The sequence below is a fragment of the Lepisma saccharinum genome, chromosome 13 (genome assembly GCF_977018435.1).
Source record: "Lepisma saccharinum chromosome 13, izLepSacc3.1, whole genome shotgun sequence".
In the NCBI taxonomy this organism is placed as follows: domain Eukaryota; kingdom Metazoa; phylum Arthropoda; class Insecta; order Zygentoma; family Lepismatidae; genus Lepisma; species Lepisma saccharinum.
The window spans coordinates 10552800-10568470 of record NC_139241.1 but is presented as its reverse complement, the minus strand read 5'-3'; the positions used below and the strand labels follow the sequence as shown (position 1 = coordinate 10568470).

At 39.8% G+C, this 15671-nt stretch overlaps 1 protein-coding gene across 4 annotated transcripts in view; it reads right to left on the bottom strand.

Moving 5' to 3' along the window:
• The window catches only part of LOC145997166 (uncharacterized), a 177374-nt gene that overhangs the window by 86544 nt on the left and 75159 nt on the right, over positions 1–15671 (bottom strand). The gene's annotated exons all lie outside the window — the stretch shown is intronic.

Genomic DNA, 15671 nt, shown 5'->3' with positions numbered 1-15671 from the left:
GTAGGTGGAATAGGGTTTGTGTAAACACAATCGTCGCGTTACTCTATAACAATGATGCTCATTATAACTATTGGGTTTAAAGCGTATCGTCCACGGCTAATTCATGGCTTATTGGGGGACGACCCAGACAGGCGGATGCAATTTAGTGAGATCATGCTGAACGAAATTAAGAGAAAATTCAATAATTTAGGATAACATTATGTTGACTGATGAAGCTTCTTTCAAATTATCCGGTCATATTAACATGTTTACTGGTATACTGAGAACATGCATTTAACATTAGAGCAACAACTAAACCAGCCTGGTGTCACTATTCAGCATGGCCGTAGGCAGGAAAAAATTTCGGGGGGGGTTCATTCATAATTCTTCCCATGGGCGTCGCCAGAAATTTGAATAATAAAAATAATAACAATAATTGTACAATAATAATTAAAATTTCATAATAATAAAACAATTTTATTCCATAATAATAATACTAATACTAATAATTATTATTATTATATTATTGTTATATCCTTGAGGGAGCTTACTCAGTCCAGCAGATGAGTGAATATCCAGCACAAGTTTCTTTTTGTTTTTTTTACGTTTCATACAGTGTGTACTGAAATGCACAATTATTATACTTCGTCATTAAACTTTAGATACCTTCAAGAGAAAAGATTTAAAAGTTAAATGGAAATTTTAGTCATAAAGCTTTTGTTGTTTGACTATAAAATTAAATTTTTGGAATTTTGAAAACTGTGGAACCAGTTATTCTTTTTAAAAACTTAGCCTGGTGCATGGATTGTAACCTCACTCGCGAACGTAATGCGCTACATAACTGGAGATCCTAGGTTTGAACTCCTATCAAGGGGGATTTTCGACTTTATCGGACAGGGAATTTAAAAGCTGGAAAGGGAATTTTGGGACAATCATAAGGGAATCTTCAATCTATATTCCTTGTGACGCAGGAGCATCACTGGAAAGATGACAACAGAAGTGATAATGGAGGGGTCGCGGGTGGGCTACGATTCTGAGAATAAATCCTGTTTCACTCAAGTTTCAGAATTCCAAATGTATGAAAATTCTAGCTCGATCGTTTCAACATTGTCTCCATGTATTTTTGTGATGCTTCGAAAAAAAAATTGAAAATTTGTTACAAATTTTGGTTTCTGAACTTCCATTAATCCAACATGTCAGAAGTTTCGGGGGGGGTTTGAACCCTAGAAACCCCCCCTCTAAATACGGCCATGCTATTCAGGGTGGTATTTCAAGTTCTGGTGTTTGAGGAGCAATTTTGTTTGATGGACCACTCACAGGCGATAAATATCTCGAAATGCTAATGATTCAAGTTGTTCCACAGTTACAACTGCCTAATTCACATGACCTGTACTTCCAACAAGATGGGGCCCCTCCACATTATGCAAGAGCAGTGCATGAAACATTTCCTAAGAAATGTCACTGTCCACTCTGTATTATTATTATTATTATGTAGCAACGCTATTAAGCCTGCTGACCTAGGCAGAATTTATTGTAAAACAACACAATATGTAAATCTTCCAGTATTATTTAATTTTAATTTGGTTCAGTCTGAGGAAGACCTTGCTGTAAGGTCGAAACGTAACGTATCGCCTGATTTTTCGCTGCCGCTGTTTTACCTGTGTGGAATCGTCTCTGTCAGTCCCGCCAACACTGATGGCATCGACAGTGCTTAATTTCTTCCCAGCGTAGAGTTGTAAATTGACCGCGCAGACTGAAGCAACACACGACACGGTGATTTCACACGGAATCGCCAAGCGACGCGAACCCCTTCAATGTACGGGAGCTTTCAGACCGAAACGACATGCGACAAGCCACAAGGAGAATGGATGACGTCAGCAACGCAGAGCATGATGGGAAATTGGCTAAATCCGCACGTGGTCCGGCATCAGTCCGGCAAACCAGAGCAAGCGTGAAGCGAAGCATATGCTGCGTGCATGAAAATGATCCGATGTTTAACATTTTTAATTGTATTTTTGTGGATTTTCTAATGAAGTTTTCTTTGGTGAAATAATGAGTTTGTCTTGTGTGCATGCCATTGTTTATGTATTAATTGTGAGAGAACCTTCATACAGTTTCTTCGGTGGTTAAGATGGCGTGATTTTTCCAATCCAAGGTGAAATATGAATCGTATTTAAAAGGCAAATACTGTGTTTATGGCTAACGTTATTTGACTTTTATGCTACTCTTTACATCCACATGCTTTGCAACGCGTGTGGTTGCTGTACGATCTCTAATAACGTTCACAAAGAAAATAAAAGAAAATTAAATGCTGCTTATCAATCAGAGGATGCGTTCGCAGTATGCGTATATTTGTATATACTTTTCAGCATATCTTCTATGGCTGTCTCAATACACATACGAAAAGTGACAACGATACGTTACGGCCTTAAAAAATATAGTACACAATTTTGTACTTCAGAACATTTCTATAAATTATCATTTTCACGAGACAAAGTTTGTTTTTAATTCACATTTTTTTAAGAATATTCTTTTAAATTTGTTTTTAATTCCCCTCCACCGGGAATCGAATTTTGGATCCTTCGATTACAAGGGATAGCATTAGTCACTGCACTATCAGATAGGCCCGACTGATTTCATGAGAAACATGCTCCATAGTCCTGTATTTCTTCGTGTTACGAAGAAATACAGGACTATGGAGCATGTTTCTCATGGCGTTGTTTTGTGGCAAATAGCATCTTTTTAGATACTCTGGTCATTGTTAAGAGTCTTAGCGAAATGTGAAATACTACATTTGGCATATAATCGTTATATTTGTACCTTGAATCACTGCCATAAAAGCTGTGATCCCAATACTTATGAAACGGGCTTCCAACACACTCCAAAACATTTGCCACAATCATGGCTGCGGGCCTGCGCAAGGAATTGTGGGGGAAGTTGTTCGCTGAATATCATCCATTCACTAAGCGACAAGCAACACGAGCCTCTTCACTCTAAAGCGAAACATTCACCGCGCATGCGCGGGCAACAGACCGAGGCAACACGATGCACGGTTATTGAGAATACGACCCAGTCAGAGCGACACGTGCAGCTTGTCGTGTCGCTTCTGTTCGTTTATTTCTCAAGATTGGTTTCCAAGAGACACGTGTCGCTTCGGTCTGAAAACTCCCGATCGAGCCGAAGCGACACTACAAGTTGCACCTGTTGCTTGTTGCTTGCGTGTCGATCTGACTGGGCCTTTTTTCCAATATCCGTGCATCGTGTCGCCTCCATCTGTTCGCGCATGCGCGGTTTGCTTTAAATTTAATTAGCTCGTGTCGCTTCGGTGTGAAAGCTCCCTTAGGTACGTCGCCCAACCAGGCACACAATGCCGACGTGAATTTATTGCTTTTCCACAAACTGCATCCGAATCCCGTTTAGCCTTGGGAATAATTGAAACTCAACATCCGTGAAAATGTTTGCCGAGCCTTGCGACTTCAGACACCTACCTGGAAATGGGTTTGAGTGCCAGTGGTACGGAATTGAATCGTAAACCAAGTGATGCACGAATAAAGGACACGCCATGGGGCACACGAGAGAAAAAAACAAAAGTGTAGAAAGGTACAACAAGCGGAAAGAAAACTGGATTACGATATACCCCGGCTGCAACTATAAGAATAAATTACCTGCCTGATCCTGCATCCACGAGATACAAAAGGATTTGGCACGCGCCGCTGGTATCTGTTACGAAAGGTAGATGGTGGATCTGTATTTGCACTATTCTTTTATTTTTGTTATTTTCTGCCTCTTTTGGTTAATCGCAAAGACGAGGACGAATGGTTATAAGTAGACCCCGGATTTTTATGCAATATCGAAGTACACAATATGGATAAACATGTAACAATAATTGATAAAATATGTATTATAAAAAGGATATGTAGCTAAATATGTAGTATCAAAGAATATGTAATATTAATAATAATAGAGTATCCAAGAAATTTCAAGAATTCTGCTAGATATTTATTTTATTTGAACATATTCAACATAATTTTAAGGACATAAGTTGTTCAAATTCAAATTTGCATCAAAATTTATAAACTCAAAAAAGCACAGCAACGTGTACATATTTAAGAAACCAATTTTGTAAACTATTAATTATTTTTCACATCGAATTACTGTAGAATATAAAAATATGCAATAGAGCTCTTTGTATATTTCGAAACAAATTGTAAAGAAAAAAAAGCGCCCACAGAAAGATCGAATGAAAATACATACTTTTGTACAAGGTAACATACTGTGTCGCTACGTACAGGAAAGTAGCTTTCTCGTCCACCGATGCCAAGTTTCTAGGTGTTTTGCATAATCCTAAAAGCGAAACGAAAATACCAGAAATTCTATATCTATATATTTAGGGAACACATCACCCTTACCAAAAAAAAAATATGCTAAGTCATGAAAATCCTAGCCCTAGTAATTGCATACAAATCCAGGCTCTAGTTATAAGGCTATGAGAAATCCACATGGCAGAATACAATAAAACCATCACAGCTGCGACTTCAGGCGCCAGAGCCTCGTTAACCAGCAAGTTGTTGTAATTTAAGTTCCCCTGCTCAGAGCCCTCTGAGTGGGGGCGGATCATGACGGGAAAAAACAGATGACTGATTCTACGTCAAATCACCCAGGTCATGACACCCACCGATTCAGATCTTAATGAAACTTAGTGTATTCGTTAATACTAACAAGATATGAACACATGCATTTTTTTTTTATTCTCTAGACCTCATAGTTACTGAGAAACAGGAGGCTAAAGTTTCAGAATTTTGCACGGATCAGTCATTGCCAAGGCCATGGTGGTGGCCTGACCTGCAGTGCTTAACAGAAAAAGTTATTTCTAAAGAGTCAAATCGACATATCACTTTGAATTTTTTTTATGTGTATTCCATTTCAAAAGTTATCACCAAGATTCCTTTGCATTGAGAGTCAGAAAAAAATATTGTATTGTAAATAATGTTGATTTTTATTGTGTCAACGTCTGACGTTACTAAAATTGCATTATCACTAAAAGGCACTGCAGTTATCATGCCATTTTTTCTTTCAAATTGAAGCTTAAAGTATGTTCCAAAAGGCTATAAGATAAAATTAGTGGCTTTTTCACTGCTTCTATTAATAAATCGTCATTAAAACTAATTTTATGTACATATATGAGTCATTCAATGCCAAATCATCACCAAAAAAATGAACTTTTCAACTCGACCATTTCAGATTTTCATGAAATAAATTCGGCAGATGGTAAGACTTGAAGTAACTTACATAGTAAAATTTTAGCCTTCAGTGATACACGGTATTCATACAGCAGGGTTGCCAACCTTGTAGCAAATGTAAAACTTATGTGCTTACAAGGTCAAATAAAACAATTCATAAATTTGCTTCCAATTACGGTATAACTTTCATCTTGAGCTTGTTTTGAAGCTAAGGGAGCATAGTTTTCATACAAAATATCTATATATGAAAATATTGAAATTTTCACTTCAAGGTCACATAATGTGACCTTTGACCTTGCATATACGAGGGGCGATCAGGTTGCTCTGACCCTAACATAGAAAGAGCAGCAATAGGGTTTCAATTTTTTTTTTATTTTTCAACATACTCCCCTGCAACTCCAATGCACTTCTCCCATCGGTGCTCCAACGCCTGGATACCTTGCAAAAAAAATTCTTCCGACTGGTCCTCCAACCATGAGTCCACAGCCCTTATCACCTCAGAATCATCATAAAATTTTTGCCCACGAATGTCATTCTTCAAATGTTTGAACAAATGGAAATCACTGGGGGTCAAATCTTGGGAATAGGGAGGGTGGGGCAACAATTCGAACGATGCATCTGTGATAGCAGCCCTCGCAATGTGTGAGGTGTGGACAGGGGCATTGTCCTGGTGAAGGAGCACACCACGGGTCAACATCCTACGCCTCTTTTTCTTGATGGAATCACGTAATTTCTTGATTAGGTCACTGTAGTATGTGCCAGTGATGGTTTGGCTTCTTTGTAGATGGTTCACAAGAAGGACACCCTTGCAGTCCCAGAAAATTGAGGCCTTCACCTTCTTGGCTGACGTTTGCACCTTGAACTTCTTCGTTGGTGGAGAATGTGGGTGTTTCCACTCCATGCTTTGTGATTTTGTTTCTGGGTCGAAGTGATGGACCCATGTTTCATCCATAGTTACAAATCGGGCAAGGAAATATTCTATATCAGCACGAAACTTGTCAAGAAGTTCTTGACTGATGAGCACTCGGGTGCGCTTCTGATCTGGGGTAAGGTTTCGAGGGAATCATCTTGCAGCAATTTTTTTCATTTGCAATTCCTGGGTAATTATGTTTTGCACAGTGCCATATGACAGGCCACACATCTCAGCAACATGACGGATAGTAACTCGACGATCCTTCAGCATTATATCGTGGACTTTGTTAATGTTTTCGGTTGTCATGACAGTTTTTGGCACTCCACCTGCATGTTCATCCTCACACGGCTCTCTCCCACAATTAAACTCACGATACCATCTCTTCACCATACTGTATGAAGGAGCACTGTCCCATAATGTATCCACCAAGTCCTCATGAATTTTGGATACCGTCCACTTCTTCTTCACAAAATATTTGATCACCGCTCTCACCTCAGATTTCTCCATTCTGCAACATTGACACAACTTAATTCAGTTAAACCCCCGTAAAAAGAAAACTGTACGCCACTCAGACTTGCAATTCGGAATTAAAGCATATAAAGGATCACTAAACAATAACAAAATAAAAAATCAATCATAATGTCATTCCTTCTATGTTAGGGTCGGAGCAACCTGATCGCCCCTCGTATAAACGTGTGTATGTTCAATTTTGTGGAGAATAAAGTATGTTACACAATTAAATGCAACACTGTTAAGCCCCGTTTCCATGTTAATAAAACATTAAAATGCCGAACAAGGCAAACTTTTATAGCATAAAAAATATACATACGTAACGTTTCCACCCTCTAACGGGGTCTTCTTCAGACGAATATTCACAATAAACACCTTATATACCAGTCAATGAAGGGAGGAAGGGGTGATATCGAATGTCAGGATTAATTCCATAAAAGCCGAATTTTGGTCTTCTGTTAGAACACTACGAGAAATGCAATATCCTATAGTCCCCGTCCCCCTCCCCGGTGCTCCCCCCCTCCTGAAACCTCAGTTCCAGACCTACGAGCTGAGGTATCCTCCTGGAAGTAATGATCATAAAGAGACCATTTTTTTGGTCATGATTCTCATTCGATGGACTATAAAAATGATCTGTTTCACGTCTTCTAATGTCAGTGCTTTTGCCGTAATTTGATCACAATTCAGCTGTTACGGAAGTATTCCCATTATTATTCGATGTTTTTTTCCTCTTCATTGAATGAGGTATACCACTGTCAGATTATTTTCTTATTCCTGTTTCCAAAGTTATCCCAAAATGAAACACCAAAATTCAATTAACATTAATTAAAATATACAAATTAATTAATATTATATTATTATTACATGAATAAGTAAAAAGACCGAATAAAAATCAGATATAACAGAACGAATTCATTATCTAGCTTATCTGTAGATTAGATCTGTAGTTTTTCATCTGTAGTTAAGGTTGGCATAATTTGCATAAAAACAGGTGCCCTGAGAAATAAATTAATGTCAAATAGATGAAGAATTGAATATGTATTGAATAAAAAAGCGATGTTACATTCAGTTGGCGAAAAGTAAAGTTCATGATTAATATTTTATGCATATTATCATAAATAGTAGTGTGCAAGCATAAATCTTTGGTACTGTCCTTTCAATCTGAATCATCCCAAAATAATCCTTTCCTTCCAATAAGTTCAAAAGAAATTATAATCATAGATTACACAATAAATGCTAAACAAGTAGAGGGTGATGCAGAGAGGACGAACGTTTTTGGAATGGCTAGTACTCAGCCTCATGGGGAGGGACAGATGTCCGGCAAGTACCATTCGCTTCGTGGGATCTAAGCTTGCTTCCCCCCCCCCCCCCCAGGTGAAGTCATGGCGCCGTGGACGATAGAGCACCGCGTTTTTGCCTACGACAGTTCAGCATGAGTTTCGTCGCCGATTTAACATCCATCGAAATCAGGCTGCTCCTACTCGTAACACGATCTTACGTTTGATACATGCACTTCGTACACGCGGTACATTAATGAATAAAAGACCGATGGGGGCCTCACGAACAGAACGTACCCCAGAAAATGTGAAACGCGTCAGACAAGCTTTGCTGCGCAGTCCGTGTCGCTCTGCTCGGAAGCATGCTTCTGCACTTGGCATAGATAATCGTTCGGTAAGGCGTATTTTGCATGAAGACCTGCATTTTCACCCTACAAATTGGTCGTTGCGCAAAAGTTGAGACCAGGGGACTATGCACAGCGGCTGAACTGCGCGCGCCAGATGGAATCAATTTTTGAGAAAAAAGACTTGATTTTGTTTAATGAGTGATGAAGCTTATTTTTATCTCAATGGTATGGTTAATCAACAGAATTGTCGTTATTGGGCTCTTGAAAATCCGAGAGAACTGCACGAAAGACTGCTGCACAACCTAAAAGTGACAGTTTGGTGTAGCTACTATTGGACTAGCGTCATTGGTCCTTACTTTTTTGAAGACCGTAATGGGACACCACTTGACAGATGTTGTTTTTCACACTTGATGTTGTCAAATGCTAATAATGCAATATGAACACACTGCTGTTAATATTTTTTAAGCAATAATTAACGATTTTGGTTCTTTTAAAAAAAACGTTCGTCCTCTCTGCCACACCCTGTATATTTCCATTGTTTAATTTTAGTGCTTGGTAAGTCTCTTGGAGGGTGGCGGGGTCCAGAGCCTCTGGGTCTCCCTAAATACGCCCTTGTTCATCACCTCTTTCAACCTGGCATCTTCAGAGTCATGTGTGATGTGCTAAAGTAACAAACAAGCAAGCAAGAGCAATTTAGCATATCTATTCATAACGCAAAGCGGAAATAACAAAAAAAAAAAATACCAATTAGCTTGTTGAAATGGCTCGACTCGTACAGGATGCCATGTCACTTCGATTCAAAATTCTTCACGACGATCCGAAAGGAAGTAAAAAGCACGAAGCGGTTGCTAAGAATCCGCTTCATTTTCTTTTTTTCGACCCCGCAGCGCTTCACCCCACTTTTCTGCATGAAATCCGGAGGCGCTTCTGCCAGGTCATGTAACAGGATTATTACTAGAAAAATATTTCAGGAACAGGTTCCATCATTCGCTCAAGTCGATCGCCCCTCACACTTTCGAGATCATTTATATTGAAATGAGTTGGCGTTTTTTAAACTAGGTCGTTTAGTTCACCTAATTTTATCGCTCGTAGTGTTGTAGGGATTTATTTATTCTGCGGCGCACAACGGTGTAATTATGCTGTCTTTTAAGAGTGCACAGGATCCCACTTTAAACTGTAGGTCCAGACATAGGCGTAACTTGGCGGGGTCAAAGGGGGTACTTGCCCTCCCAAAATTTGCTGGTTTATTAAAATTTACAAGTTAGGGGACATGAGGAGCAAAGTAATAAAGAGTAATATTTGTGATTTAGCAAATAATCCTGGACGCTATTTTTACGTGATGGAAAACTTGTAGAATCTCTTCCCCCAAAGTTAGGCCCCAGGTTTTATTTCACCCCCTCAAAAATTAGGCCCAGTTTCATTCTGCACCCTCCCCGGTAGAGGCACATAGTGGTTCGGATCACACTTTAAACTGAAGGTCCAGTCCCGATTAGCCTTTCTGTGCATAAAGCGGACTTAAAACACCAACTCAATCAATAAATTCTGTCCCCCCCCCAAAATTAGGCCCAGTTTGATTCTGTCTCCTCAAAATTAGGCAGAGTTTGATTCTTCCCCCTCAAAATTAGGCAGTTTGATTCTGCCCCCTCAAAATTAGGCAGAGTTTGATTCTGCCCCCTCAAAATTAGGCAGAGTTTGATTCTGCCCCCTCAAAATTAGGCAGTTTGATTCTGCCCCCTTAAAATTAGGTCCCAAGGTACGCCCACGTCGATTAGCCTTCCTGTGCATAAATTAATCATTTTAACAGTGCACAGTAAATGTTGCTAAGTTGATTGATTTCAGTTATTTTACTCCGTTTTTCTGCACTTTTGCCTAATCGCGAAAACGAGGATGAGTAATGATATGATGAATTGATGGTGGGTGCCAACTATGCAGTAAACACTGGTAAAAGTACTTTCTCGTCAACGCCTGTTATCTATCACTTCTCTCTGGCTACACTGCTGTTCAGATAACAACTTCACTATTCTGTGCTTCTACTGTGAACATGAGGATGGTAGCACATAGCCAGGGGAAGGGTTCGTGGGCTGAACAGCCTCCCGAAATCCTATAAATATCTAATTTAAATAGTGTATAGCTTTAATTAATTTTACTTTCTCAGCAGGATTAAACATCTTCAATAATAAGTTGTAATATACTGTGAAATTAATGTCTTTAGATGGCGGCTGCTGATAAGGGGTGAGCCCCTCTGAAATAAAACTCTGGCTGCAGACCTGGAGGCGAGAAATCAACGTTTCTTCCTTTTTCTGGGTTTGTTAAGTATTGACTGTTTCCTACTTTACCATTTTTATCCGCCCTTCTGGCTCATTTCCACATTTCATTCACACATAAATATATTAATTTATAAATTGTGTACATAGGCCTCCCCGATGGCGTATTGGTAACGTCGTTGTCTTGTAATCAATGGGTCCCCGGTTCGATACCCCGTGGAGGGACATGGTGGTTTGGATGCCACTTTAAAATGCAGGACCGGTCCAGATAAGGCTAACAGTGCATAAAGTGTACTTTAAAAATAAAAATATTACTTATCTACAGTCAATTTCGTCTGACTAGCATGCGAGAGACCCGGGTTCCATTCCCGGCATGGGAGAACCGGGATTTTTTCCACCTGTTCTAGTGGTTCCGGCGCCCACCCAGCGTCGTATAAAGTGGGTACCTGGAGGAACTTCTGGGGGGGAGCGGTAAAGGCGGCCAGGGGCGTGGTGCTGATCAGATCACCTCCCACCTTTGACAGTGATCAAGAAACTGTGGGGCTCTAACTCCACACCCTACGCCTTCATGGTGTGATGCAAAGCACAAGAGGAGCACATGACTTTTATCTACAGTCAATTATACGTATTCATATTCATTTATCTGTTTATCACTGGACAGAAGGAGTGACACTTTCTGAAGACACCCAAATGTCGACCTCACTTCCACGTAGTGCACCCTGAACTTCATTTTGTACACTAACGAGGCTCTGGCGTCTGTACATGCAGCCATATAATCCTCTGGAAGACTTGTTTTGTTTTGTCCATTCATTTAATTTTATCACCATTCATTCTCGCGATTAGCCAAAAATGACAAAAATGCAAAGCACCAAATAAATTAAATCAATCAGACAGTGCACAGTAAATTTTGCTCATTTGGAAATTTATAACAAAATATATGTATACATTTAAAATAATCCGTACAAAGGTTGATAATGAATAAATTGATAATAAATATATCAGAATACACATCAAATATAAATAAGCCTCCCTAACGGTGTAATAGTAACGTCCCACTTTAAACTGTAGGTACAGCCCCGATTAGCCTTAAAAAGTCGAATCCAAAATATTCAAAGAAATATACGGGGGGAGAGTGAAAAGTTTTGAACCTCACATGGAAGAAGTGAAGCTAGGTAGTTAAAATTTTGGAGGATGTAAGGTTTGAGATTTATTGCGAACTTTTATGAAATCCACATGTTTTCTTCTATTCTTTTGTCAGGTTGAAAATGAATGAAGTGTCGGAGAAGAGAGTGGCCGACAGGGCCGTGATTCGGTACCTCTGTCGGAAAGGCCTCACTGCAACGGCTGCTTTGGTCGAGTGTGGCTTTACCGCACTTCCCCATCCAACTTATTCCCCCGACCTGGCCCCGTCACATTTTCATCTGTTCCCTTGCTGTGAAGAATTCACTTCGAGGACGTCACTTCCACACGGATGATGAGGTCATTAAGGCGGTCATTCAGTGGGACAAAGCATTCTACCAGATGGCTGTAAACAAATTGAAGCACAGAATGCATAAGTGCATTGATCTGGGGGGTGATTATAGATATCATGTGATTATGTAGAGAAACCATGAGAAACTGTAGCTCAAACACACCTTTCCTGCGAGGCTCAAAATTTTCCACTCTCCGCTCGTATTAAACGTCTATAGTCTAAATTGAAATATTCAATCCTTTTTTAATGTAACTCAAATGTTATTATTAACTATTATTATACGTATTGATATTCATTTACGTGTTCGATGTCTCACCTACTGCATGTCGAACAGATAATAAGCAACTTGTTTGAAAATACGGTTCAAGAACAATTTGCAGTTTGATTGAATAAAACAGGAAATTTTACAAAACTTATCACCTAAGAACATTGTTTGTATCAAAAATCTACGTCCAAATCATACAACAATGGAAATTAATTGAAAGGTTCTTACAATTTGACGTTTGTTAATGCCTTCGCAGGAAACTTGAAATACGGAGACTCATGGAAAACACCTCAGTTGTGTTGCAAAGGCGGAAAAGACATTTCGTATTTCAAATGGATAACGATATCAATACCAACATTATTATCAGCAAAACTCTCCCAGACATGATAATGCGCTTGCTCTAAGTGGTCTCACGGTGCTGGTAACTTGAAGCTTCATTAAAAATGTGTATCTCAAGTTGCTCCTGTTTGTACTCTTGAAGGTAATCTTGAATGTGTAAAAAACACCACTCGATAGGATCTTTGTGTTGTTATCGACAAAGGAAAACTCAATGTAAGAAAGTTATTTAAATGCAATGTCATGTTTTGTGCAGGTACATGGAAACATGCACTCTTCTTGGTCTTCACTCATTTTCTAACGCTATCGTTTATTTTATTTCTCTGTCCTCACGTTTCATTTCTTTCCCTTTCTTCGTCACCCTATTTTTTCTCTTTCATTTATCTCTTTCCTTCTATCCTTCTTTCTTGTTTATTTTTTCTTTCTCTCCCTCCATTTCCTTCTAAAATATATTATTTTCTATCTCTCTTTTTATTATTTACTTCTCTCTCGCTCGTTTCATTTACTTCAATTTCCTCTCTCTCTTTGTTTCATTCATCTCTTTCTCCCTCTCTTTTTCTGTTTCATTTATTTATTTTTCTCTATCTTTGTCTCGAGTGACGTTTACTCTCTCTCTCTAATTTATTGCTCTTCCCCCGGTTTTCTCTATCCTTCTTTTTTCATTTCACTTTCTCTCCCTCTATCGCTTTCTCGAGCGTATTTTACTCTCCTCCCCCTCTTGTTTCACTTATTTTTATTTCCTTCTCTTCCTCTATCTTGTTTCATTTATGTCTCGATCATGTTCTCCCGCTCTCTCTCTCTCTCGAGTACCTTTCATTCTCTCTCCCTCTTGCTACCTCCTTCACTCTCGCTTGATTTACATGTTTCTCTCACTCATATAATCTTATATCCTCTCTTACCACTTCAGAAATCAACTCTGACTGATCCTCCTTTGAGAATGTTCTATTGACGCCAATGGTGCTGTTTTCCCAAGTCACTGAAACCCATTTCCACCTCTGGTACCATCCTAGCACTTGCCTGGAGTGGCCGAAGAAAACAACTGAAAAATATCTGTTTCAGCAGAAATTAGCTCAGTACTTTTGCCTGTCTAGTCGGTAGGGCGTGTGGCTACCACGTGTGAGACCCGGGTTCGATTCCAGAGGTCGGAATTCTTCCGGCCTTGTCCCCGCATAAAGCGGCTCCGGGGCTCACCCAGCCTCAAACCAATGGGTACCTGGTGGCAACCCTGGGGGGTAAAAGCGGCCGGAGCGTGATGCTGATCACATTACCTCCAAAATGGCCGAGATCCAGAACGTGTGGGTCCCTAACCCCACATCCCCTGAATGTGCCTTCATGGCACGGTGCTATATGCACGGGGAACGGAGAAACAATTAGATCCCCCTTCTTGTGCGTTCAGAGTCCTAAGGTCAATGCAAGAGCGCTCCTCTTTTACATCTTTCCTCCACTCGAACAATACCTGCAGCTCCACGGCATTGTGAGCAGCGAGAAGCATGTAGCACTGCGACCCTACCTCGGAATAATTCGACACGGTTGTTGCATAAACCATTTTCCAACCTGCGAAGACGACACAAAAGAATGCCATCCGACAGGTTTTCCCTAAGGCGACGCAAAGTTCACACACACCGTTTCCTCTCCCTAGATTCTGGCCTCGGCTTCATTCACGTTGGATTTGGCCGCTTCGTCATCTCTCTCTCCGCTCATCCGCGTCCACAGGGCAGTGTTGCAGCGCCAAGGGAAATTTTACTAGACTTTTTTCCTGCAAATGGGAGAAAACGGGAATTTTAAGGCGAAAAATCAAAGGATTTGGCTTTACGGAGAGCAGCCTGATAACTACGGACGGGGTATTGAATATGAAGTCAATTACCCGAATCCTTGAATACCAATCTCGAATCCCGAATACTGAATTCCAATCCAGAAAACAGAATTCCAATCTCGAATCCAGAAAACAGAATTCCAATCTCGAATCCAGAAAACTGAATTCCACTCTCGAATCCAGAAAACTGATTTCCAATCTCGAATCCCAAATACTAAATTCCAATCTCGAATCCCGAATACTAAATTCCAATCTCGAATCCCGAATACTAATTTCCAATCTCCAATCCCGAATACTAATTTCCAATCTCGAATCCCGAATACTAAATTCCAATCTCGAATCCCGAATACTAAATTCCAATCTCCAATCCCGAATACTAAATTCCAATCTCGAATCCCGAATACTAAATTCCAATGTCGAATCCCGAATACTAAATTCCAATCTCGAATCCCGAATACTAAATTCCAATCTCGAATCCCGAATACTAAATTCCAATCTCGAATCCCGAATACTAAATTCCAATCTCCAATCCCGAATACTAAATTCCAATCTCCAATCGCGAATACTAAATTCCAATCTCCAATCCCGAATACTAAATTCCAATCTCCAATCCCGAATACTAAATTCCAATCTCCAATCCCGAATACTAAATTCCAATCTCCAATCCCGAATACTAAATTCCAATCTCCAATCCCGAATACTAAATTCCAATCTCAAATCCCGAATACTAAATTCCAATCTCCAATCCCGAATACTGAATTCAAATCTCCAATCCAGAAAACTGGATTTCCTGGAAGCGAATCCGAATCCTGGCTTCAAATCTCGAATGCCGAATACTGGATTTGAATCAGAATCTTAGCTTGGAATCTCCAATCCTGAATACTGAATTCGAATCCTCGATTTCAGGAATTCAAAACCGTCAGGATTCGATTTTCCAATTTTCAGAGATTCGGTCCAGCCCATCCCTACTGTTAGAATTTCATTTAAAATGATCTACCCCGGCGAAGATATGAACATTTTCCTCGTCAAGCCTGTATAAGCTTATGGGGACTTTCCCAGAGAAAGGAACATGCCTAGACGACGACTCGAACCTGGAACCTTCGGCGGAGAGACAACGTGCTAGGTAAAAAGTGGCGACAATAAATAGTCAACTGAACAAGATTAACTGTATTATCCATTCCTGTAACGCCTAAAGTTAAGTTTTTCTCCATGGACGATGTCTATAATTAACAATAAGACTTCGATGAACCTAACGG